Source organism: Lissotriton vulgaris, chromosome 6, assembly GCF_964263255.1.
Source record: "Lissotriton vulgaris chromosome 6, aLisVul1.2, whole genome shotgun sequence".
NCBI classification, from domain to species: Eukaryota; Metazoa; Chordata; class Amphibia; order Caudata; family Salamandridae; genus Lissotriton; species Lissotriton vulgaris.
Window position 1 is genome coordinate 1,381,388,921 of NC_141694.1, and position 27,093 is coordinate 1,381,416,013.

Sequence of the window (27,093 nt, forward strand, 5' to 3'; positions counted from 1 at the left end):
GCAAAGTCTCCGTAGATTCAGATTATTGGCCTACTTGCCCAACTAGGAGGTTCTTGTTTCATTAACGTTTAGTGGTGTCATTTTACCCACAAAACGGAAACATTTCTTTGAAAGCAGTAGTTGGAACTAAAAATGAAGGTGCATTGCATGTAGATTAATTTTCCATTAAGCAATTTAATTGGTTGACAAATGTCTTATTTTAACTTGAAAACCAACATACAACTACAATTGGTAATAATGATAGTTTTCTCAGGAATTGAGAAATGTGCAAAGGAAATACTTCACAGCTTCCCACCCCAATTCAAAACAGCCACCCCTTACAATATTGCACAGCTTTTTTTTTATTGAAAGTTTTTTATTTTCATATGTGAAAGGTTCCTGTAAAGGTAGCTGGCAAATATTCATAGGATGGCCAATGAATTGTGTTAGGTGAAAAGTTAAAGGTTCTGTATCTGCCCCTAAAATAGACTATGAGCCTTAAAAATCTGGAAAGGCTGTCAGATGAACACAGGTCACCCAGCCCTTGCAGAACAACCAATGGAGTCAGTGCCTTTGGGAAAACACAAAGATTCTGCATGTTGTATCTGTAAACTCCAATGGGTGTTTGTGGGGTAGGGAGGACTGTGGTGATGCAGGACCGTGCGTGCCTTTTGTGGATATTTTTTATCAAATGTACAATAAACAGGCTCAGATGTCAGCGGGGCTGTCTCTGCTACTCATCCTCATCAAGCCGATACCATCCAGGACTGCTCTGTAACCGTGACGTGTGTAAAATACATTCTGTAAAGTTCTGTGGCTGTGGCAGAGAGGGAAACCACAAAATACATTGATGTAATAACCCATGTCACAAACGTACAACAAACCCTTCTGGGCTTTCTAGGTTTGAGGGAAACTCCTAGTTGTTTTAATGAAACTTCAATTTATTTATTGCATATGAGGGTGAGTCAAAAAGAGCGCCAATGAAATGGACAGGAATTATCCGATCTCTGGGCAGGAGGGGTTAAGGTATCTGAAATCACAGGATGAGGGTTCTCTTGGTGTTGCCAAATATCACTTGTATCGCACACAACTAGGCCATAGGCCAGTATCATTGGATCATTGGAGCAGGCCCATCGATAATCAGTGCAGCAGGTGCTGTGGCACTGGGGCAAAAGCCTGTGATTGGACCAATGTACCCCAATTATTGCTAGATTTTGGTTACCATTTTGTTTAATGTGTTCGTTGAGGCAACAAGAAATGATAGAAAAAGGATCAAACATAGAATTCACTCACACACTAGGATTTGTAGTCCTTCATGGAGTGCTTCTGTTTTTTTTCTGTCCCTTTGGCTCGGTCTCCCCATTCAACTTTGTAGAGGCAAGATTCGAGAGTTTATTTACTTTGTTCATGCGATAAAAGTGCTGACTACTCACCAAAGCACCAGGTCTGAATGGCTGACACACTGGGCATGAAGATACAGACTCGCTGGAGGAGAGAGAGGATGGGGAGCCCAGATATGGATGGTGGTGGATGACTTCCAGTATGTGATGGGAAAGGAGGCAGAAAGTGGAAAGGCAGTTATAGTGCTACCCTTATATATGTAACTGCATTGCCTGAAACAAGACGTCATTATTAACACAACAGTTTGTTTGTGAATGAGAGATGACAGTGGGTGGATTCCTAGGACTGGAAACAAGCAACCTAGGACCAGTTTCGGGGTTTCACCCCCCTTCAGCCAGGATAGCTTGACTCCAGTGGCATGGAGAGCATGGGACCCACGTCTGACATTGTTTCTGTATTCTGTCCATCAATTGTTCTTTTTGTATTTGTCACCCTGAATGGGACGGGTATGCCGAGACGTGGGTCCTTTGCTCACTTTGCCACTGGATTCAGGCTAGCCTGGCTGATGAGGGGTGTTACCCTGAAATCGGTCCCAGGATGCTTGATTCCGGTCCAAGGAATACCTGGCTTGGCAGTTTGGTCTTGACTGTTCCGATGAGGCACATGGTCAAGACTGATTTGCATATGGCGGGGTCTGAACTGGGGTAGCGAAGTGAGCTAAAGAACCCTAATGGATTCAACCCAGATCTGTGACTATGGGTAAGTGTCTGAAATGTTCAGTGCTCCGTCCATCATCTCCTTGTGTTTGCTTTGTTTGCCCTCAGCCGGCAGGGTATGCCCAGACGTGGGTCCCTTGCTCACTTTGTCACTGGATGCAAGCTAACCTAGCGGATGATGGGTGACAGGCGCGCAACACCCATTGGGCTCACCGGGCTTCAGCTCCCCCGTCGTCATTTTCAGCCCGGTCTAATTTGACACGCACTGAAATGACTCCGCATCGGAGCTGAGAATGTCATTTTTATTGATGCAGCCCGAGCCAGCCAGCCTCTAAACAGTGTCAGTGAATCCCCAGCCCCCTCCTCTTGTTTTCCTTTACTGGCACTTGATGTGTTCAGCATGGGGTGGGAGTGGGAAGATGCACTCAGCAGGGGGAAAGGGACGGCCAGTGCAGGTGATGCTTTTCCTTTGTAAAGGAATTTCTGCTGGTGTCATAGCCCAGGGTTTGCTATCTGTGCACTTGTATGGATGTGTATTCCATACAAGTGCACAGACACCAAACCCTGGGCTATGACGCCAGCAGGAATTAATTTACAAAGGAAAAGCTTCACCTGCACTGGACATCCCTTTTTTCCCCCTGCTGTCCGTGCACTTGTAGGGAATTCACATCACATCCACAGCGCAGCTCACCAGGGGCCATATGTATCAAGCCTTTTGCGGATCACAAAGGCCGAAGGTCGTAGAATTTCGGCCTTTGCGAATCGCAAAAGGTCTTTTTGCATGTTTTGGCATGTATCAAAAATTCGCAAAATAAGGAATCGCAAAGATTTGCGATTCCTTATTTTGCCATAGCATTTAAGGAATCGCAATTTTGCGATTCCTTAAATGCTATGTATGTAGCATTTTTGGTTTGCGAATTTTGGTTAAGAATTCGCAAATTACCACCAACTTGTAATTGATGTTAATTTGCTAAATCTTTTAAAAATGCACAATTTGGCATTTTTGAAGGTGGCATGTGATGCACACACATGCCCATATGGCATGTATGTGCACCATATACACACACATGTACATTTCAGGGGTGCAGCAGGGTGTCTTTGAGACACCCCTGCACCCTTGAAATAATTCTTAAATTGCGATTAGCAAATTGCGAATTCGCAATTTGAGAATTACTTCACAATCATTCCTATGGGCCTCCTGGCCCATAGGAATGAATGGGAAATTATTCCTTAATTGCGATTAGCAATTTGTTAATCGCAATTAAGGGATTTTAAGGAATCGCTAAAATATAGCGAATTTCTTCATACATACCATTTTGCGATTTCTAAATAGCGATTCCTTAAAAATCGCTATTTAGGAATCGCAAAAGGGTTTGTTGATACATATGGCCCCAGATAAATCGTGAACAGGGCCATGGATCTTTCTCTAAAGAGGAGAGTCCCCTCCGAATATGCAAATGTAGTGTAAGTTTGTAGTGTTCATTTTTTGGGGTGCTAGTGGGTAACTTTAGGGTTCAGGGTGAGTGTGGGTTTTAGGGTGCCAGGGAGTAATTTTAGGGTTCAGGGTGGGTTACGGATTGGGGTGCCAGGGGGTAATTTTAGGGTTCTGAGTGGGTATGGGTTTTAGGGTGCCAGGGGTAATTTTAGGGTTCAGGGTAGTAATGGGTTTTGGTGTGCCAGGGGGCAATTTTAGGGTTCAGGACGGGTATGGGGGCCAGGAGGGTAATTTAGGGGTTCAGGGTGGGTGTGGGTTTTGGGGTGCCAGGGGTAATTTTAGGCTTCTGGGTAGGTATGGGTTTTGGGGAACCAGGGGTAATATTAGGGTTCAGCGTGTGTATGGGTTTTGGGGTGCCAGGGGTAATTTTAGGGTTCAGGGTGGGTATGGGTTTTGTGGGCCATGGGTGTAATTTTAGGGTACAGGGGGAAATTTTGGGGGTCAGAGTGGTAATGGGTTTTGGGGTGCCAGGTGTAATTTTAGGGTTCAGGGAGGGCATGGGTTTTGGGGTTCCAGGGGTAATTTTAGGGTTCAAGGTGGGTATGGGATTTGGGGTGCCAAGGGGTCATTTTAGGGTTTAGGGTGGGTGTGGTTTTTGGGTGTCAGGGGCAATTTTAGGGTTCAGGGTGGGTATGGGTTTTGAGGTGCCAGGGGGGTAATTTTAGGGTTTAGGGTGGTTAAGGGTTTTTGAGTGCTATGGAGTTAATTTTAGGGTTCAGGGTGGGTATGGTTTTAGGATGTGAGGGGGGAATTTTAGGGTGTGTGTGAGTGTTTGGGTGTCAGGGGGGCAATTTTAGGGTTCAGGGTGTGTATGGGTTTTGGGGTGCCAGGGGGTAATTTTAGGGTTTAGGGTGGTAATTGGTTTTGGGGTGTCATGGGGTTCATTTTAGGGTTCAGTGCGGGTATGGGTTTTAGGGTGTGAGGGGGTAATTTTAGAGTTCAGAGTGGTAATGGATTTGAGGGGGCAAGGGTGTAATTTTAGGGATCAGTGTGGGTATGGGTTTTGGGGTGCCAGAGGTAATTTTAGGGTTCATGGTGGGTATGGGTTTTGGGGGGTAAGGGTGTAATTTTAGGGATCAGCGCGGTTATGGGGTTTGTGGTTCTAGGGGAATGATTTCAGGGTTCAGGGTGGTAATGGGTTTTGGGGTGCGAGGGGGTAATTTTAGGGTTGCATGTTTTCTCCGCTTGACCTGAGCATTAATCGATCCTGATTATCTGCCATTTTAGCCCCGCCCCATTGATTAACATTAGCCATGCCCCTTCCTTTGCCATGTTAGCCCCCCCCCCGAAATTAAGACCTAGTTGCGCCCCTGATGGGTGATACCCCGAAACCGTTCCCAGGATGCTTGATTCCGGTCCAGGAAAGACCTGGCTTGGCAGTTCGGTCTGGACAGTTCCCATGACACACAGGGTTAAGACTGATTTGCATATGGCTGGCTCTGAACTGGGGTGGCGAAGTGTGCTAAAGAACGATGATGGATTAAACCCAGATCTGTGACTGGGGGTGAGTGTCTGAAATGTTTCAGTGCTCTGTCCATCATCTCCTTGTGTTTGTAATGTCTTGGTCATACCATCCCCTAGCTGTTACAGTCTCAGCCTTGCTGCGTTTTTTTTACTGCAGGTATGTGTGGCTGAACTCAGCACATGGTGACACCAGAGCTTACTACAGATGTTGTATCCTGGCAAAATCCCTGTGTAGCCAGCCTGCTACTTGGGGTATTTTCTTATATTTTTTATAATTAAGACTGGGACACATGCAACACTCACCAGGCTTTGTCCCTTTTGCAGGAAGCAAGCACATTCCTACCTACATACGCCTTTACTCCACTCTTTCAGGGTTTCTCAGGACATTCTGAAATTAACATTATTACACAGGCACAGCTACTTTGACCTGCGATAAAGTGTCACTCAACGTGTCACACATAAGGCACTGCAAAGTCACGCATAAGCACACTTCAGCCATTGAAATGTCACACATAAGCAACCTAGCACCTTGGCAGTGATGCGTGGGGGGCCCCCTCTATGTACTTTGCAGGGGCCCCCCCCCCCAGTTTTGTTACGCCACTGAAAGTGGTGGGGGTGTGGGGTTTACAAGTTGTGACTGAGTGGAGTCTGGAGTGCACCCTGAGCCTCGGCTCTGCCTCTTCCTCACCTCTGCTGCCAGTGCTGCTTTTTTATTTTTTTTATTTATAGTGCGTGAAAGCCCTCTCCTCGTCGCATTTAGTTTAAATTGTGCCCATGTATGTTCTGTCTTAATTCTGCACTTTGAATAACTCCCGATAACAAAGGGCCCTTTCACGCCGTGTTTCTGTAATTATTAGATTGGAATTGTGTAAATGTCACCGCAGACTAGTGTTTGCAGGCCGGTCTCTAAATTCGGCTATTCACGGGCATTGTGGCTCAATATTCTTGCTTAAATGTGATACTTTTCTAATTATCTGAATGAGGCTTACAAAGTAGATTTAGTTTTATGAGCGCGGACGTGAGAAATCTAACCTCATAAGGACTGGGAATTAATCAAACGGCTGCTTACAAGGCTTTCAAGGGGTGAATGAAATATCTGCGAGGTAGGAAGATGGGGAAAGATTTTGGAGATTGTTGTGCGAAAATGGACATTCGTGTGTTTTTAACGCATAGGCTGGGGTTGCTAGCGCTACCTTCTGTTCTGTCATTCTTGTCACTGTCCATTTGTGAGCAGCGTCCCGCACCGTTGTTCTTGGCATGCAGTCAGTGCAGTGAGTGTATACATCGCGGCCCCAGGTCACCTCACACAGTCGCTGCTCCGCACACACCTTTGGTTCTCTGGGCACACCAGGTGCAGGTCTCTTCTCGGGCACGGCGCGGCGCAGCCCAGCCGCAGATTGGACACTTATATAATGGTCTGTGTTGACGTGCTGTAGTGTTCTTTAAGAACTCTGAGGAAGCCTTTTGGAAATGTTCAAGACTTTCTTCCTTAAACTACTGTGATAGTTAAGACTGTCAATGTTTTCAGTATAACTAGATTCGTACTGACACATCTGACATTAGGTCAAAAGGTTTTTTTTTTATATTCATTTAGGGGATGGTGCTAGACATTGCTGTATTACATTGTGTATTCAGATTTGTCAGTGTGTGAAATGATATGTGATCACCTTATGCCTACACTGTAATTTTCATAGTGTATTTTCATTTAAAAGGCAGGGGCGGCTGGTGACATTTGAAAGTGGTGAGACGTAAATACTGCACTGTGACGAGCGCGCGCAGCGAGCAAGGCCCAACCACCTATGGGGGATTCGGGGGTTCTCCCATGAGAACATTTCGAAAAAAGAGTGGGCAAATAGTGCATTCTTAAGCACATTTGAGAAAGAGGTATCTTGGCCAATACATCTCTGGGAGTAGCCAGACAAGTATCTTTGAACTTGCACAGATACATCTCTCTCCCTGCATTCGCATAGGCACAGTCACACTGCACTCATAGACCCATTACTCACCCTTCCCTGACACATCACTAAGCCAGCATTCACCCATCCACATCACTCACTCTGGACTCACACAGGCACACTGCTCAACCTGCACTCACACAGACATCACTCACCCTGGACTCACACAGGCACACTGCTCACCCTGCGCTCACACAAACATCACCGACCCTGCACTGTCACAGACATCACTCACACAGGCACACTGCTGACCCTGCGCTCACACAGACATCACTCACCCAGGACTCACACAGGCACACTGCTCACCCTATATTCACAAAGACATCACTCACCCTGGATTCACATAGGCACACTGCTGACCCTGCACTCACACAGACATCATTCACCCTTCAATGCACTGCACTCAATAGGTTTCATGCCTTTCAGCCTGTCTAGGCCCGACATTGCCTGGTGACAGACTCCAGTACATAACACCACGTCAGCTGGGGCCTCTGAGCAGCTGGGGGTGCTCAGCACAGACACAAGAATGCAAGCAGCCCCCCACAGACACTGGTATTATTGTAGGCTGTTCGTCACTGCAACACCCTAAACTGCAAAGGAAAATGGGACTGCTGGCATTCAGCCACTTTTTCCTGTTCCTTGGTATCTGACCTTTTTCTTGACCTCATCACTTTAGTCCCTTTGCCCACCCTTGCGTTGTATCCAAAAGCCTCAAAGGTGAAGCCCAGCCATGTGGGTTGGTGCTGCTGTGAACTAAATGTATTGGCATGCAGCTTAGACAACAGTGAAACTTGCAATTCCGTACTTAATTGGTCTTATTTCACAGGTATGACATGACAGTGACATGGTCCGGGAAGGGGGGGGGGGGGTGCGAATTACTACTACTAAAACAGCAATGAAATCAGCTGACATGAAAAAATAGAATGATCCAGAAAACCAAAATCCTGTTGTGATTGGATATGTTTTGTGACACACATTATATGTGTTTTTATAAGACATGTGAAAAACACATGACTTTAGTTTTGGTTAAAATTCTTAATTTAGGGGAACAATTAATAATTTAAGGAATAAGTTACTTCCAGTGAATTTTGACATTTTTACACATACCTCCAGTCTCTGCAAAAATTTTGCCTCGTTAGTACCAGTGTAACATACAAATGCAGCAATGAGAAAGGCGACCAGTCAACCTTTGCAAAGGGCCCTCCACTTTGCAGCAACATAAGAGAGATGATGGACTCTGCAATGAACGGCGCAAGAAATTATTTGGCTTTTCAAAATAAAGTTCATAATTTTAAAACAGATTCCTGCAGCAAGAAAAACAATTTCTAATTTGTCTGATTGCATTTTGAGATGTAGGAATGTCGCTAAGAGCGTTTAGTTTATTATTCCTTTTTTTTGTCCCGCCTTTGTTTTCTTGGTGCATGAAGATGCAAGATTCATATACATATTTTTTTCCCATTTGGTCTTTATTGTGAATGTAAATAAAAATAAAGCATACTTGCAGACTGGGACTACTTGCCTGCCTTTCTCAATATTTCTCTTCATAACTATGCGATTGTATACGTTTAACGCGCGTACGGTCTCGCACAATGGGTGATTTGTATAGGGTCACTGGAAAGTCCACAAGGTTGTCCCTGTCCCCCCCAGAAATTTAGTGTCTCCTACGCCCATGGTGCCAAGGTCTGTCATGGGTTAAATAATAAAAAGTTTGCTTGCATTCATACTTAACTTATAAAAACCAGAACAGTCTTTTCACGATTAAAAAATAAAATAACATATGACAGTCCTGAAAACTTCATAATTCAACCTGACTGTGAATATAATGCAAATGCTGTCCAGCACTCATGGAGCCTGAGTCATTCTCAACAGCTTGAAATAGAAAATGTGTGGGCTGTAACAAGTAAACAGTTCTATTCTTCAACCTGTTTTAACACTATCAAATTACTTTAACCTCATAAAAGGAAAGTGTTATCATGCTGAGCAATTGTCTACAAGCGCAGTGTTCAGCCAATTGCCTCGACTAACTGAAGAGGGAAGGAGACGGCGTTTCGCTGCGTCGGAGAACACTTCCATATAGTTGACAAGCAGCATGCGGCACACCTGCTGAACTCTCCGGCATTAGATATTTTTCTGGCTGCAGAATGTCTTTAGTGTACAGACAGCCAGGCACCAGCTGAAAAGCATTTTACAGAACATTGCAGAGCAAAGCAACGAGTCTCTCCTTTCAGTGCATACTTTTGTTCTGTTTAATTAGTAGACTCAGTCAGAACATAAATCATCCATTTTGAAATTTAAATAGAAAGGGACTAGTTGAATTTCATAGCATTAGCAAACACTCCGAAATTGACATCCTGAAGTTAATTATAAACACTTGGCTTCATATCGGTGTTGAAATAACCTAGATGAACTATCAAAGTAGCACTAGCTGCCTAAGAGGTTAGAAAATCATAAGTGCAATTTTTTTCGCCTAAAAGCAACCTTTATCTATGGGTATTTCTAGATACATACAGTCTATAATATAGCATTATAGCCACCACTCAAGGCAATATTGGTTGCTAAATATCCTCTTACTGAATTCATTTACCAGTCATTAAAAGAATGGATTGTTGAATGCTCCATCTATACTACTATTAAAAAGAGAGAACTGTGTCCTTTGAGCCAGGTAAACTCGAAAGGTACACCACCAATCAAAACACCCAAGACATCTTTGAAAACCTCAGGGCAAGCAGACAGACATAGGCTATTAAAAATAAAAAATATATGTTGTTCAAAAAATTTAGAAATAAAAATGAAGTAGTCCCTTGCAAGTAGCGCCAGCCGCGACGTCTGCGTGATGACATCATTTGCGCTCCCAACACTTCCTGAACACTTCCTGAAATGGCGGCGAAGATTGCGACCTGGTGGGAGGACTGCCGCGGCCCTGCTTGCTGCTGGGCGAAATAGCGGCCTGTGCGGGCGGGGCGAAGATCACGACCTGCTGGGAGGACTGCTGCGGCCCTGCTTGCTGCTGGGCAAAATGGCGGCCTGTGCGGGCGGGGCGCCTGGATCGGGACCAGCGGCTGAGGTAAGGATCAGGCTCTCTGGGACACGGGCGGGAGGGGGCCGGGCTGGGCCGGGCGGGGGCGGGAGAGGGCCAGGCCGGGGTGGGAGGGGGAGGAGGGTGGGAGGTTGGCCCTGAACAACGGCGGCTGAGGTAAGACGCAGGCTCCGGGACACAGACAATGTTGTTGCGGGCGGGGGCCGGGGCAGGAGTACACGCAAGCCTCAAATGCTGCCCCCAGCCCCTTTCTGCCCCAGGCAACGCTGGGGCGGGCTGCTAGTTGGAGATAATGGAGTAGCTCAGAGCCAGGAACGGCGGGTATAAGACTTCTTCACCAACATTTGAATATTTGTCTTTCGCTTTTATTTAGAACATGTTTCCTTAGGTAAGTGCACATGCCAATATTGTAGCCCTTCTGGCTCAGGCTATACCAGTTGTTAGAGGCCCTCCGCCTCGTGAATCAGGTAATAACCCTATTCCTGGGATTTTCACAACTTATATTGCCATGCCATATATATAGAAATAACATTGAATTATGGGAATGTTTTTTACTGAGAGATTCTGAGTCACATCAAAAAGACAAAGAAAATGAAACTCGAGTTCTCTTTCATGTCACTCAGGAACATGAGCTGAAAAACATACTAGAAATTCACTTTTTAAAGATCTATATTTTTTATGATGTTGGGCCCCCAAAATCATCTCCCCATTGCTTTCAACTTCTTCACAGGGGCATAGGAGTAATGGGGGAACCATACAACCCCCCCCCACTGGCCATTTTCATACCCAAAAGGTACTATGCTCCCTGCCTTCTTTTGCAGTCACGTATGTCCACCATGCACGGCACTGTGTGGCTTGGTAAATCTACTGTAACGCTAGGCAATGCAAGTGGCTGCCTTGTGTTACACTGCATTGTGGAGGTATTACATGGGTGGAGCGTGGGTGTCCCACGCATCCACCCATGCATTCTGACACATTCCCAGATTTACCAACACTGGTAGACCTGGGAATGTGTCAGACTTGTAGGCCTTTTCACCAGAGGCACAACAAGGAGAAACATATTTATTTCCCCTCGTCGTTCCACTTTCTAAGTGTGTTGCATTCTGCAGCACACTTAGAGAGAGGAAATTGCCTCTAAGGATTGTTTTTGAGAAGGAAAGTGTCCTTTCTTGCACAAAAACAATCCTGCCTGCAACACAGGTTCCACAGTTCCATGGCGCAAGGGCCCCTTCTTTGGCATTAGGCTGCACTGAGCGCTCCATCGCAAGGAGAGGACCAGAATGTGCGATGTAATGGTAAATATGGCGCATTCCTGCCTCTCCCTTCCACAGAGTGCAGCGCAGCAAGTTGTATTGCTGAGTTGCGTTTTTTGAAAGAATGATGAATATGGGCCCAAGTTTTGTTACCCATCGTTGTTACTTCATAGCAGTGAATTACTGGATTCATGATCTAGTCATTCATGCTAAAGGCCCTCTATGAGAGGCACTCATAACAAATAGACTTATGGGTAACTGAATAATTAGGATCATGTAAGCTGGAGGTCATGGGGTCTTCACTGTCCCAGGAATATGGGAAACCTGGCTCCTGACACTGGAGGACTGCTTTGTTTTGGAACTAAAAGGGGGCCTCCATTGGCTGAAGGCTTCAGATTTCTGGGGGGTGCTGTAGTTGAAGCCACAAAGCATGAAGGAATTTTTTTCCCAGCCTGGAGTCCCGAGAATTCGGGTCCTTTCAATTTAGTGTGGGGAACCCGTCCCAATTGCACTTAGGTGAGGGGACCTGGGTGCCTGTTTTTATAGACTGTAAGGAAGCCTCCTTGACTTTTTCATTATTAACACAAATGTAAAGAAGCTGCTGAACTTTAAAGGCTTCAGATTCACTTTTCCCACTCCAAAGTAAGCAATAATAGGGAAAGAGCTGAACTTTGGTGGGGTCAAATTTACTATTCTCACTTTAAAATATTTCCAAAACAAATAAGACTACTCTGAAAGATAATTACACAAAACTAACATTAAAAAAATAATAACTTATAATACAAATAGTAATAAACCATATCACAATTTTTTAGAAGCAATTTTATTTACAACTGTTTCAATAAATAATAACTACATACAAAATGATATTACCTACAATATTATGACCACAATATTATTGACACCACAATATTTCAATCCAATATCAGTGTCCAACCACATTTTTGTAACTACTTTCCGGTTGTGCACTGCTTGTAATCTATACAATGTCATGACCAAGCATCCAGCTGCTCAGCAACTATATTCTAGAGACTAGATATCTTGAGCAATGGATCTCTCATCGTTTATATATATTTTTCTCTGCCCTTTGGTTCTATAAGTTGATTGCCTCTATTGACGGTATAGCCCTCAATTGAAGTTCCTCTTTCTGGCAAGTAAATGAACTATCCATTTTGTTTCACATAGCTCATCCCTGTGGCCTTAGAAGTATGATTGCACGGGGGTGCTTCAACACACCCATAAATCCTTGCTGGACATCAGATGGAGATTTAACTATGAAGCGGTCTTTAGTTATATTTTCCTGAAGCATTTACTGTGTTCGAAGTACAAACTGCCTAATGACAAGCACATTTGTTTGACAGAGTGCTGTTACTTATTGTAAAACAGAGAGTTGTGTTGCTGTTGCTTGACTGTGTTGTAACTTTATCTTTAAATCTGGCATTCTCTGTTAGGAATGCTATATGACATCAACTGGAATGTTATCAGTCTACCTGATTTCCAGTTGAAGCTACCTTCTTGCTGTTGCCACAAGCCTTTCTGGTGGATGCTAATAAAGCTTATCTACATCAAGACTATTCTGCATCATTTTATTACTGGCGACAAGGAACTGACACCCACCGGAAAAGAAAGAACCCAGCGTGGCACTAAGACTGTATTGTATAGTCTTGACATAAGGTTAGTAAGATTCTGTGCATACGAACTTCCTTGTGAAATCTCCGCACTTTGAAGATTTAATTCAAGATTAATTAAGCTATTTCAATTGTCAATGTTACATTGTTTGAAATATAATAAGGGAATGAACGTTGCAGGCCTACCGTGCTGTTTGAAATATTTCCATTGAACATTCTTAAACGTGCGGCATCTTTTGAAAGTCTGAGCCGAGTGAGCACGTGGAAAAGCTTGCTGAAGGCTGGAAAGGGTACGTCAGTGCAGCGCGGGCAGAAGCGTCTTTACAGCTCAGTAGAAAGCAAACGCGAGGCACGCAGTTTGACACGACATGATCGATGACGGAAGCGCGTGCTGATGGAAATTGACAATAGAAAGGGAAAAGAGAAGCCGTACAAGCATAACAGTTTTCATAGAAGAAAGTGAAAACTGAATATTTAAAAGAAGATTGGCAGTATATGACCAGCGAGCATTGTTTGGTGTATTACAAACAGTTTATATATATGTTTTTTGTGACAGAGGTGTTAGTGGCACAGGCGAAGCAAGAAAAGAAGTCACAATAATTGAACCAGAAGAACCACTTGAATTAAAGAACTGAACTGCAAGTTATTAACAAGTTATTAACAAGGGATTAACAGGAGATATTTGTGAAGCAGTCACCTTCAGACGACATTTGAGAGATAAGTTAATTGTTTTAACTTATTATGTTAGTTTTACTAATTTTTCAATTATAGAGGAAATCTAAAGCAAGCTTATATTTATAAGAAGAGTTTGAGTTAACTTGTTATTTTTCCTTTCTTATTTTGAATTGTTATTTTAGATTATTGTTTTAATCTGTTTTGTTAGCTTGTTAATTTATTCTTAATTTCCAGGATGTCTATGGCTGGTGGAATGAGCCAATCCCCTCAATTTTTAAGTGAACAAGGTGAACCATTTTTGCCATGGAAAAAATGTAAACCACTTTTTGATTCTTACCTGTTTGGTATTGGCGGAGAAAAGTTCTCGGCTAACAGAAAACAAGGTGGTATGCTACATAACCTTGGCATCAATGGGAGAAATATCTACGACAGCTTAGATCCCATACCCATAGGTAGAGGGGAAGGAGAACCTAAAGATGTATATGAAATGAGCACTCTCCTTTTAGAAAGACATTTTGGAGCACGTATAAATGTGGTTATGCAAAGACACAAATTTTACATGCGTGTTCAAGCGAAAGGTGAGAGAGTTGGCAAATATGTAGCATCACTAAAGTCACTAGCACAAACATGTGAATTTGAACAGTTGACTGACTCTCTTTTATTCGTGACCAACTTGTCCATTGTACTAATGATCAAAAAATTCAGGAGAAGTTGTTATCAAAAAATCCAAATTTAAAAGAGGCCATAACCATTGTTGAGTGTGTTGAGCATACCTCTCATTGGGTCAAAGAGATAAAGAAAGGCCCAAACCAGTCTGACCCTGTCTCAAGTATAAATATTGAAAACCAGGAGAGTTCTTCATCTGAAATGCAAGTTGCATCTATCAGTAAAGTAAATGTTAAGCAAGGAAAGAGTTTTACAAAGCTAGACAGACCGAAACCCAATTTCAATTTTAAAAGGGATGGGAAGTTTAGATGTCCCAGGTGTGGAAGTCAAAATCATTGCAAAGAGTACTAATTGCAGGAACTGTGGAAAAAAAGGCCACTGCTCCCGAATGTGCAGGAAAAACAAAGTCAATTTAGTTGATGATTAAGAAGAATTTTCTCAACAAGCAATTTATTGCATCACTGATGGGACACTTGAACCTGTGAATGATGTTAAATCTGCAGACTCTGATACTATGACCATGCCGAAATGTGACATATACATTGGAGATGAAATTGTTCCAGTTTTAGCAGATTCAGGCTCTCAGTATACTTTGATTAGTGACAAGTTTTGGTTTGCAACTTTTGGGTCTGACAAGATAAAACTTTTGGCACCTGACAACCCTGTGGGGTATGGAGGTCATAAGATTGACTTTATTGGATATTCGGTACAGACCATTGTGTTCAAGGAGAGGGAAACAGGGGCAAAGCTTATGTTGCCAAGCATGGAGATAACCTTTTAGTCTGGCAGCACCAAAGGGACCTTGGGATTATTTTAAACCCAAATGCACCTGAACAGGTTATGTTGATTTCTCTTCAGGGTGATGTTCAAGATATTGTTGATAAATTTCCAGGAGTTTTCAGTGACAAACTTGGTCTATTGAATCGTTTCACACATAATTTTTTTTTAAAAGAAAATGCAAAATCTGTGGTGCACAAGGTAAGGAAGGTGGCCCATCGTATGTTGAAACCACTTCAGGAGGAAATTGACAGAATATTGAAATTAGGAGTAATTGAGAAAATAGAGTCCTCAGAATGGCTCGCGCCCATTGGTTTGGCACCTAAGGACAAAGGAACCAACATTAGAATGTGTGTGGACTTAAGAAGATTGAACAACTCAATTTGGGTTGACAGACAACTCCTGCCGAATATTAATGAGACTGTCAAAGTTAGGTGGAGCAAGTATGTTTAGCGTTATTAATTTATCGGCAGCATACCACCAGATCTTGCTTTATGAAGATTCAAGACACTTAACTTCATTTGTAACCCTTGTTGGCGCTTACAGGTTCATCAGAATGCCTTTTGGTTTAGAAAGTGCAGCAGCTTGCTTTCAAAGGGTCATGAAAAATGTTTTGACAGGTATTGATTCCGTATTGTTTTTTCAGGATGATATTTTTGTCCATGGACATAACAAGGGTAAACATGATGAAGTTTTATTTAAGGTTTTATCTAGGTTGGAGAAACATGGTCTTACTTTGAAGCGTGAGAGGTGCAAATTCAGAGTCAACTCAGTGTCATATCTTGGGCATTTCTGGGATGGGCATCAGTCTGAAAATTGATTTGGCTAAGGCTATATTACAAGCACCACCTCCTTTAAACAAAGACGAAGTAAAATCTTTTATTGGCTTGTCTGAATACTATTCTAAATGTGTCCATAATTTTGAAAGTGTGATGCAACCTATTAGATTACTCTTAAAGAGGGGTACTGTTTTCAATTGGAATGGTGAATGTGTTGATGCTTTTAATAAGGTGAAAACTGAGATTGCAAAGATGCCAACTTTAGGCATTTTATTAGACTGCCTTTTAGGGTATTTTAACTGGTGACATTCTTGTTAGCGGTACAAGTGAATTGAGAAGACCACAGTAAACACATACAAAAATAGACATGTACTTGTTTTGCAAAGTAAACTATAACTATCTCAATATTTATCTATGTCCAAATCTATATCTCTATCTATTTCTCTCTCCCTCTCTCTCTCTCTCTCTCTCTCTATCTCTCTCTATGACGCGATAGCCTTCGCCACTGCCACTGCAATCCTTTCAGCAACACAGGGGAAAGCAGACCCAAAAATGAGTGCAACGATTTTTCTTTATTGAATGCCCTTTGTGTCCGCCCTGATGCGTTTCGTCCTTCAGGAGGCCTTGATCGCGACGCTTGTGGAGGAAAGTGCAACATTTAAAGTGCTAAGTGCGAGGAATCATAATTAGCATAGAGCACATGACAAATAGACATAAAGGAAATATTTGAGAGTACTATGCAAGTGCCGAAGTTAAAAAATGTTAGCACCGATAACATTGACTGTATGCTATACATAATAAACATTGCATCATGAATATTAGGTACGTTTGAAAATTATAATTAACTTAGGCAAATTTTTAATTTCGTAAAGATACCCAAAACTTCAATTTTGCTTAAAACATGATTAAAATGTGATAAAACCCAAGGGGGTAATAATGCATCATAATAAGCAAAGGACAAACACTAACAAAAGATTGTTGCACATAAATAGGCTAAAAACTCTTTCCATAAAATCAATCCAAATAAATTCTCAAAATGCATAGAATATTGTATCAATTGATCAACATGTATAGAATACAAATGGCAATTTAATATATGCATAAAAACTTTGCATGCTACAAAAATGTTCTATTTAAAAAATTGCCAGAAAGCAGATAAATAGCCTAAAGTGCTAGTGCAAGAACAGACATCAGTACTAGTCATGCCCTAGTGGGCATCCTACTAACCCTCTATGTTTTGAAAATACGAAAGTGCTAGTGCAATGAAGTGATACAAAAGGTGTGCCCTAGAAAATGAACCAATATTAAAGATCAGCTAAAAATATATATATGTACCAATGGAAGCTGAACCAATGAGAAATTCATATATCGTGTCCTCAAAACAATGCGAACTTGCTTCACTATAAGCATGTGAAGAAATCTTCACTGGCATTTAGACCGTAAGGTGTCTTAGAGTCTAATTCCAGGATGTATCTTGTTTCCAGGGCTTGGAGAAGAGCATCACGATTACCCCCTCTTCTAAGTGGCAGGACAGAGTCAATCACAAAGAATCTCAAAAGATTAGAATAGTTGTTGTGAGACTCCTTAAAGTGCAGTGCCACCAGATAGAAAGCGTTGCTGCCTCGTATCGCTCTAATATGTGAGAGTACCCTCTTGTGGACCTGCAAATTGGTGCTACCAACATATTGCAGGCCACAGGGGCACTGCAGCACATAGACCGCGATTTTTGTCTTGCATGTGGGCAACTTAGAAAGAGAGACTGGGGCATCTTGAAAATGAACTCTGTAATATGTTTTACTGCTGCCTGGTTGAAGAACCCTTCTTGGAATTGAGCCAAGATTTCGCAAGAGCCAATTCCGGGCTGCTTTTAACCAATGTATCGCTCATCGACCTGGCTTTTCTGAATGTGATGTCAGGGGTAGGTGACATTAGATCACCAGTAACTGGGTCATTGCGCACCAGAGCTTGGTGCTGCCTGTTGTATGTCAGAATTAATCTTGTGGATGTACTACCCGACCAACTGTATCAGCTGCCTTCAAGTTGTTGTTACATAGGGCAACTGATCTAGAAATCCTATTGACCTTGCTTATGGCTTTGTCAACCATACCAGCAGTATAACCCCTGGCCAGAAATCTGTCTCGGCTTACCTTCTGGGAGGACTGCAAATGCACCGGATGTGCAGCATTTCCCCAAAGGGAATGCTACGTATTAAATGTCCTGGATGGTGACTAGCAGCATGCAGCACAGTGTTGCCTGCCGTGGATTCCCTGAATAGTCTAGTCTCAAGTTTGTTGTTACAGATAAAGTCCTCAACATCTAGGAAACAAATTCTGTCAATGCTGATGCAGCCTGTGAAATGTAAATTGAGGGAGTTGGTATTAACCACAGTAATAAAATCAAGGGCCTGCTGTTCAGAGCCCTTCCAGATAAAAAAAAAGTCATTGATATATCTATACCAATGAGCCAAATAGTCAGCAAAACCCATAGCAAGTTGGCCACGGAGAACCTGCTCCTTCCACAGTCCTATATGCAAACCAGCATAACTGGTGGAAATCAGGCCCCCAAGGCAACACCTCTGATCTGTTGGAACACTTAATTTGAAAACATATAAAAGTGGAGATCATAGATAGCAGCATCTTGTTATGGTTGTGGAACTGAATAGTCCTGGTACCTAAATAATGCTCAACCGCCTTTATGCTGTCCTGATGATGTATCACGGTATAAAGGGATGTAACATCCATCGTCATTAACATGCAGTCCTTGTGCCAGACAACATAATTTATTTTATGAAAGAAATCGCCCTTATCCTGGATAAAAGAGGGCAAGGTCCTTACATGTTCCTGAAGGAAGGAGTCCACATATCTAGATGTATTTTCTGTTAAACTTTTTTTTTAGAGTCCTTATGTGCCTTTGGAATGAAGTACATAGCGGAGATGACAGGGTGATCATTTTTGTAAACTTTAATTCATCCTGGCTCAGAAGCCCTGCACTTTTCCAGAATATTAACTTATTGTAGAAGTCATACCATGATTGTTTTACAGTCCTAATATATCTCGTTTTATAGCACTGTCTGTCATTAAAATGGTTAAAGGCTTCCTCTAGATATAGTTCCTGAGGCCACAGCATAACATTCCCTCCTTTATCCGCTTGACGTACTATGATGTTGCCGCTAGTCTGTATCTTTTTCCTTAATTGAACATAGCAGTTGTTTTGTGGCGTGCCTTGTGATGGATACGATTTTTGGAGGAACACAGCCTTTGTAATTCTACTGTTGCAAGTGCATGAAAAACATTGATGTTGTCATGCAGCATTATGGGCGTGAACATAGACTTTGGTTTGAAGCTAGTATTGCAAGCCATATTTAAAGAGATTTGTTCTTCACTGAGATAACTACAAGAATTTTCATTGTGAAGAGATTGCAGGTCTAGTAGGAGCACCAGATCTTTGACACCTAAAATGGGCGGACTGCCGATTGATAAAGTCCCTGCATCAGACTTGTTGCAAACATTGTTCGTTTTAATTAGATGGAACGTGTGCAATTTCAGCTTTCTGGTGTATTTAAATTGGTCGATGCAAGTCTGTGCATAATTGAAATTACTTGCTGGACTAAACGATAAACCCAATGACAACATTTGTAATGCAGCTTGACTTAACAGCATGTTGGTAACATTGATGACGGATTGTGATGCAATATTGTCCAGAGGTGCCGTCATTTGCGATTCCATCTTCTGTTGGTATTTGGGTTTTTTGTTGTTTAGCTTGCCACTTGTTGAGGCATTGCTACCTTTCACGGCGTTGTTGGTAAATTTTTTGGCGCCTTTTGTGATCGCTCCCCATGTTCGCAGGGTGGATCTGCGATCCTGGCGTAGGCAATCTGCCTCTTGCGCCAGGGAGAATCTGGTAAACCCCAACCTGGTTGTCTATCGCCATGGTTCATTGTCAGATTTACTTTCGGGCACTGAGCTAAGATCAGACAGAGATGAAGCCGATTGTACAGCAGCGCTAGTGCTGGGTTCAATGCTGGTTGTTTGACCTTTTTTTTGGGAAACTTTGATGGCATCAAACTTCTTGGCAAACGTAAACACTTGTCCTTGTTGGTAATCATTTTTGTCCCTCTGAAATTTGTATGCCTTCTGTTTTTTTAATTATTTCTTCTTCCTTTTGTAATCTGCTTAACATGTCCTTCTTAGTATTTTCTGGGGTCTCGATTTGGCTAATTTCATTGTTTAAGTCATCAATCTTTACCTGCAGGGCTGCTCGGTCACTGTCCACAAATTTAACTAGGATCATTATTAGTTTCCGCGAAGACACAAGATTGCATTCCGCCCATTCAGTAAGCATATTTGGATGAGGGCTTTCGCAGCTGGGGGCCAGCATAATGACCAAACCACGAGGAATACGCCCGACCTCCAGGTAGCGTGACAAGGAGCGCTGCTCCCACCATTTGGATTGTTCAGCACCCATACGTTTTTGATGCTTTTTAAACCTTTCCCGGACATTTGAACTGCTAACTTGTGTGGCCTTCGCTTGCACTGCAAACAATGAATCGCCGGCCTGTGAGTCATCAAACAGCTCATTGGCAGCCTCCTCTCAGCTCCTCAAAGCGTCGGCTGACATGTTGCTCGATCCTTGTACGCTAAATGAGTTTCTGTTAAAAAAATTATGTGGGGGCAATACATCTTTAACTCTTCTCATACAAGTTGAGGGGCATTTAAACCAGAAAAATTTCAGCATAAACATTTAATCATCCCCATGATGTAAGAAAAATAGCTTGCATTTAACAAATTTGCCACGAGTATAACCAATCAAAAACAATCCCCCAAATGGCATATTCATGACTCTTTGCTTTTACCCTGCGCCAGCACACCCTTTCCCCCACCTTATCACCCACCATGTGTCTATAGAAAGGAATCACCCCCTTCATAACTGTCAAAAGAGACAGCTTTGGGGAAGAATCGCATACAGAGTGCCCAAAAATTATCTACCCATCTCAATTAACAGAATTCGAGAAAAAAAAGAAAAGGATAAGGGAGCAGAAGAAATATGTGTCAACAGGAAGAAGAAAAAAGAGATAAGAGAAAAGAAAAGAGTAATAACAGCAAAAGCAAAGTTGAGAGAAGAAAAAAAATCCTATCAATTTGGGAAAACAAACCACCAGCTAAATGCCGGTGTCTGAATCCCGCACACTCCTTTACCGGACTCTTTAAGCAATCCCCTACCTCTTGCGAGAATCCTGGTGTTGCTCGTTTCTTCTGACTTGTGCTCTGTCACTCCCGTCGTGGGTTGGAGAAAAAATGTGATACAATTGTGATAATGCTGCGTAAAAACATTGTTGATTCAATGGCGGTAGGGTACACATTATGTGACTTGGTTGGGAAACAAGTTTTAATTAGGTTGGGATCTATCTGAAAAGTAGAAAGACTACTATGGTTTCTAAATAAGTAGTGCAGATCAGTGTACTATTTATCAAAATAATACCCTTTCAGGCATACAGTGATGCATACATTATGCAAAAAAGAAGCAAAGAACTATGGGTAGTTCTCAAGTTTAGGTGGAAAGCAGCTCCTGTATAGAGCACTCAACACCAGTGAGACTGTATATCATGACTTTAGCCAAACTAGTTGAAAAATGCGTACGTAACTTTGTAATCACATAAAATAATTTTAACTCCTTGACCAATATCTATTAGGCTTTAGAGCAGGACAAAATACTGAAACTGCACTGACACACATCGTTGATGATGCCTTGAGACTACTGGAACAGAATGAAAGTCGGTCCACCATGACAACTTAATTGCGCTACTTGAAAAAATGATGGGGATATCAGGACCAGTCTTAAATTGGTTTGCATTGTTTCTACATAAAAGACCTCAAAGAGTTAAAGTCTACCATTCCCTCTCTAACAGCACTCCAGTCTCAAATGGAGTGCCTCAAGGATTTGGACTACCACCCACGATCTTCAACTTGTTCATAGAATCTCTCACCGAAATTCTGAACCAATCGAACATACATTACCACACCACATGCATGCAGACAATATGCTTTTGTACATGAACATTTCTATACTGGATTACATAACTCTCAAATCTGCACTTGTGAGAAAACTCAACGTTGGTTAACTCATAATCACCTTGTGCTAAATACTTTGAATGCCTACTAATTTCCGCTCACTACCCCTCTACACGCATTCAGGAGTGCCTCAAACAACTAACGGCCCTCAATTGCTTTCCTCATGGTGTAGATTCAAATAGATCATTAGACATAACTCTGGACAAATACTAGAATATGCATAACCATATCAGTGCAACAACTAGAGGAGCTAATCACCAGCTCAACATGTTAAGGAAAATCAAACCCTTCCTTCCTCCTGATGACATGGAGCATGCAGTCCAATCCTTAGTTATCTCCTGCTTAGATTAGGGAATTGTTACCCTGGCTGGATTTCCCAAAGCTAAATTAGCCACTTTAAGGGCTACTCTAAACTCTGCAGCCATACTCATCACGGGCAGGGCCGGACTGGCTACCAGGCGTTTTGGTGTGCTGCCAAGCAGTGGGCTGATTTCACTGTGGTGGGGGCTGATTTCGTTGATGGGGACCTGTGTGTGCTTCTAAATAAAGAACGCAAACACGCAGGTCCCCATCAACTAAATCAGCCCCCAGCTTTTCAGCGCACCAAAATCCCTGGTCGCCAGTCCAGCCCTGATCACAGGCTCAAGAAAATCTACGCAAATCACACCAGACTGAATTCATCTCAAGTGGCTCCCCTGCGAAGCAAGGATTCTTTTCAAGATAGCCTGCTTGACACACAAAGTGCTACACCTTAACACTCCAGTTTACCTGGAAAAAACACATGAACTACGTCTGGTCTACAGTTTTGTTTTAACATTCAGTGATGCATTCGTTCTGCATGATAACTTCTATTACCTTGATTGTTCTTCTCGTGTTACTACTTACCTGACTAACTGCATGTTCGATTTGCTACCTTACTCCGTTTACCTTGCATGCTTTGTGTACAGCGCTCTGATACCCTGATGGGTCATGGTTGTGCTTTTTAAAACCTTTCAAATAACTAAATAAACATAATTGACGACATCCCACAATTTCAAATCATTTTGTGGGTGCCTCGGCTCACAGAACATAATCCAATTATCAATTGGAGCATTAGAACAATTGTTATGGATTCAGATTTCTGCACAGAGAACTGATTTGGAAAAAGAGAACCACATCCTGCAACTCCATTTTGTAGTGCAGAAGCATCGGTGTGTGTGATACACATAAATGCCACCTCACCGTCCATACAGTTGTAAGATAGATCTAGAACCAGGTTTTAATTTACCTTGTAGTCAAGTCTATGCATTAAAGAAGAAAGGGAATGAACATAAATAATTGGAATATATAGAAATATACCTTGCAAATTGATATATTTGACCATCTTAGTCCCCCGTGTCATCGCCATTATTCTTTGCACCAAAGAAAGGAGGGGACTTAAGGGCTTGCATGGACTTTAAAGCAATTAACAAAATCACTGTAAAAAATGATTATCCCTTACCCCTCATAGTAGTTCTGCTGAACCAGGTGAAGGGAGCGTGGATTTAAATCAAGCTTGATTTGACAAGAGCTTATCACTTGATAAAAATTAGGGAACACGACGAATGTAAGACCGGCTTTCAAACAAAGTGTGGTCTTTTTGAGTATTCAGTGATGCCTTACGGACTATGCAATGTACAGGCAGCCTTTCAACATGCTATTAACTAGGGTTGGACGGAAGTCGCGTAAGGGACTTACGCGGAGAGGCACGGAGATTAAACCAATCTCCATGCCTCTCCGCATATTTCCCTAACGCGCCGCCCGCCCGCCGCCGGCCTCCCGCCCGCAATATTAAATTACATTAAAAAGCCTAAAATAAGATTTAAATAAAACTTACCTTATGGCAGGCGCATCCTTGTCCATCGCACCTTCTTCTTTGAACTGCGCATGCGCGGGAGCCTACGCATGTGCATTCCTCGCCAGGAATGCCCATGTGCACTTCCAAGAAGGAGGCACGATTGACAAGGATGCGCCCGCGATAAGGTAAGTTTTATTTTAATCTTATTTTAGGCTTTTTAATGTAATTTATTACTGCAGGAGGGAGGCGGGCGGGAGGCAGGCGGCCAACTTCCATTATGCCCCAGAGTGTGCGGAGACTTGCCTCGTTTCTCCACCTTCATTGCGAAAGGCGGAAGGGGCAAATCTCCGCACATTCTGTGGGTGGAACGGAGATGTCCGTCCACCCCTACTATTAACAACATCTTGAGCAAATGTATTGACCAATGTGTCATAGTGTACATAGACGATATACTGACCTACTCTGCTTCTGAAGAAAAATATCGAAAAAAGTGTAGAAGGTCTTACAAAAGCTACGGGAGGATAAGCTATACGTAAAGCTGGAGAAATGTGGCTTCAATGCAACATCTCCGGAATTTCTGGTGTTCTTGGAAGTGCAGCGTTTTAATGACTTCGCCAATTTTCATAGAAGATTCATTTGTGAATTCCCACACAAGATTCTTTCACTCACATGCCTACACAACTAAGGAGTTCATTTCAAATGGACTGAGGAGGCAGAGACGGTGTTTGAATCCCTAAAGAGAGATTTTACCTCAGCACCCATCCCACTGCATGCAAATCCCTTTGACCCCTTTTACTAGGAAACGGACGCCTCAGATCAGGCCATTGGAGGTGTGCTATCCCAACGACATAAGAAAACTGGACAACTCCATCCAGTTACATATTACTCGAGGAAATTAACCCCAGCAAAAGTGAATTGGACTATTACAGAAAAAGAATTGTTTGCTGTTAAGGGTGCATTTAAAGAATGCCTTCACTATCTAATGGGAACAAGACGCACGGTCACTGTGTTTACAGACTATCATAATCTAAGGTTTTTTAAATCTGCAAGGACTCTAATTCCACGACAACTTCAGTTGTCATTATTTTTTTCAGATTATGATTTTTGTCATCACTTTCTTACACTGAACCAAAAATGGAAAGTGAGACTCTCTATCAAGAATCATGCCGAAAACCAAAAGGGCTCGATGGAAGTTTAGAATATAATACCAGCATTTAAAATGGTAGGAGCAGTCTCCCATGGATCAATGGAGGAGCAAGTGTTTTGAGCAATGAATTCAGAGGAGATGTAAGCATAGTCTGAGCAAGATTCAGGGAGAGAAATTTGACACCAGTTACCATTCTATGAAGGAGCCTAGTACCCACTCACCCAAGAGCTACGACAGCAAGCCCTCCATGAATGCCACGATAGTCCACTAGCAGGTCACAAGGGAATTCTAAAAACTGAATATCTTATCAAGAGAAATCTTTGGTGGCAACAGATGACCAAGGACATTCATACTTTTGTTAGAACATGTGAGATTTGTGCTCAGGGAAAATCTGCAAGACAGGCTTCCAATGGTTTGTTACAAACAATGCTAACTCCCCCTTATTCCTGGCACACAATCACCTTAGACCTGATTGTGGATTTACCTTCCAGTTAAGGTCATAATACAATCTTATTAATGGTAGACACCTTCAATAAAATGGAACACTTCATAGCCTTAAAATGGGACCCTACAGCTAAATAGCTAGCCATTCGTTTATTTTAGCACACACATAGTGCAGGCTCATGATATTCCTAAAATAGACATTTCTGATCGAGAGTCCCCGTTCTTATCCTGTTTCTGGAAGGCTTTTTAGGGAGTTTAGGAATAGAGGCAAGATACCCCACCATTTATCACCCAGAGACAGATGAGCAGACAGAGAGAACAAATCAAGAGCTAGAGGAGTATTTATGACTGTTTTTACTGGTTCAGGAATGTGATTGGCCAGAGTATCTGTGGGCAGAATAATTTGCACACAATATTGCAAAGAATGTATCCACAGGTTATACTTCTTTTTACCTGAGCTTTGGTAGACACCCATGCTCTTTGTTGATATATAGTACAACATATGACATCCATCATTCTACAACACAAAACCTGATACAAGCCAAGAAAAATTATAAGACCTATGCTGATAAAGAGAGACACCAAGGTCTCTCCTTGCAAGTAGAAGACAGAGTCTGGTCAATCCTGAGAACCTGAGATTGAAAGGAATTCTCAAATTTCAACTTCAATTTACAGGTCTATATCTCAAGGAAAAGATAGTGAATCCAGTAACATTTCCCTTGAAGATGCCAAATAACATGAAGATTCCCTCAGCTTTTCATGTCTCCTTGTTCCTCAGTTTTTCTTGCCTCCTCGTTTAAGAAATCACCTCAAGAATTAAAAATGGGGGGGAGGGCGTGGCTAGCAGCCAAGAGCGATGGCTGCAGCCAGAAAGAGCTCCTGCCCATCCTGGGCAATTTATCCGCCTCACAGCCAACGAAACCCGTGTGTGTAGAGATGAAAGCCGGGGGCTTTACACCTGGGCCCCCCACTGCATCGTGTGTGCCTGCAGGGCCCCTAGGACAGCGACGGGCTAGATGGCGTGTGTCCGGACCTTGGAGCTCCAGGAATTGCAAATGGTGGCTCCGGCCTGCACCAACAAAATGTGGCACCCGGCACATGTATATGTGACCCCCTGGAGTGCAGCAGCCTGCTTGCGAACTACCGGTGGGCTCTAGAGAGGGGGCGAAGGGCTGGCGGAGGCGGCCTTGGAGCACCCTGAGAGGTGCAGAGCAGGCTACACTGCGGTGCCGGGAGGTGCAAAAATCGAGGCCCCGGATTTTTGGCCTACGCGGAGCCCCGAAGAGAGACAGGCGGAGGGCCGTGAAGAAAAGAGGTGAGGCCTAATTTGCCACCCGGTGGCAACCCAGAGCGCGTGTGCCACGGGGAGGGAGGGCGCTGCATTCGGCCCTCCCTTCTAAAGAGATGTACGCTGTGGAGTGGGAATGGCACTCCAGTCCTCTATAATTAGACCGGTTGGTGGCAGCGCTGATGGGGCCCGGTGAGGTGATTTTGGCCTAGATGATTGGGCAATAGAAGAGCTATGCCCCAGGGAGCAGCTGTGTGGACCGCATTGGGTGTGATAGCAGCAACCCAAGGTGGTTTTAAATCCCTGTTCGAGAACATGTGGAGCCAGAGGAGTAGCACACCAGGAATAATTGGAATGTGATAGAAGGCCAATGGAGGCAACTGCGGAGCTCAATACCCACCCATAAATGTGGAAACATCCATGGGCAGCTGCAAACACATGGCGTGGAGGTTTCCTGGTGGAGGAATACTGGCCTGATTGTCCAGCTGGGGCCGGTGTGGGGCCTGTAAAGGAGGATTCCAGAGCTGTGCTGCGACATCTGCCGGCTCCTTCCTGGGATTCTAGG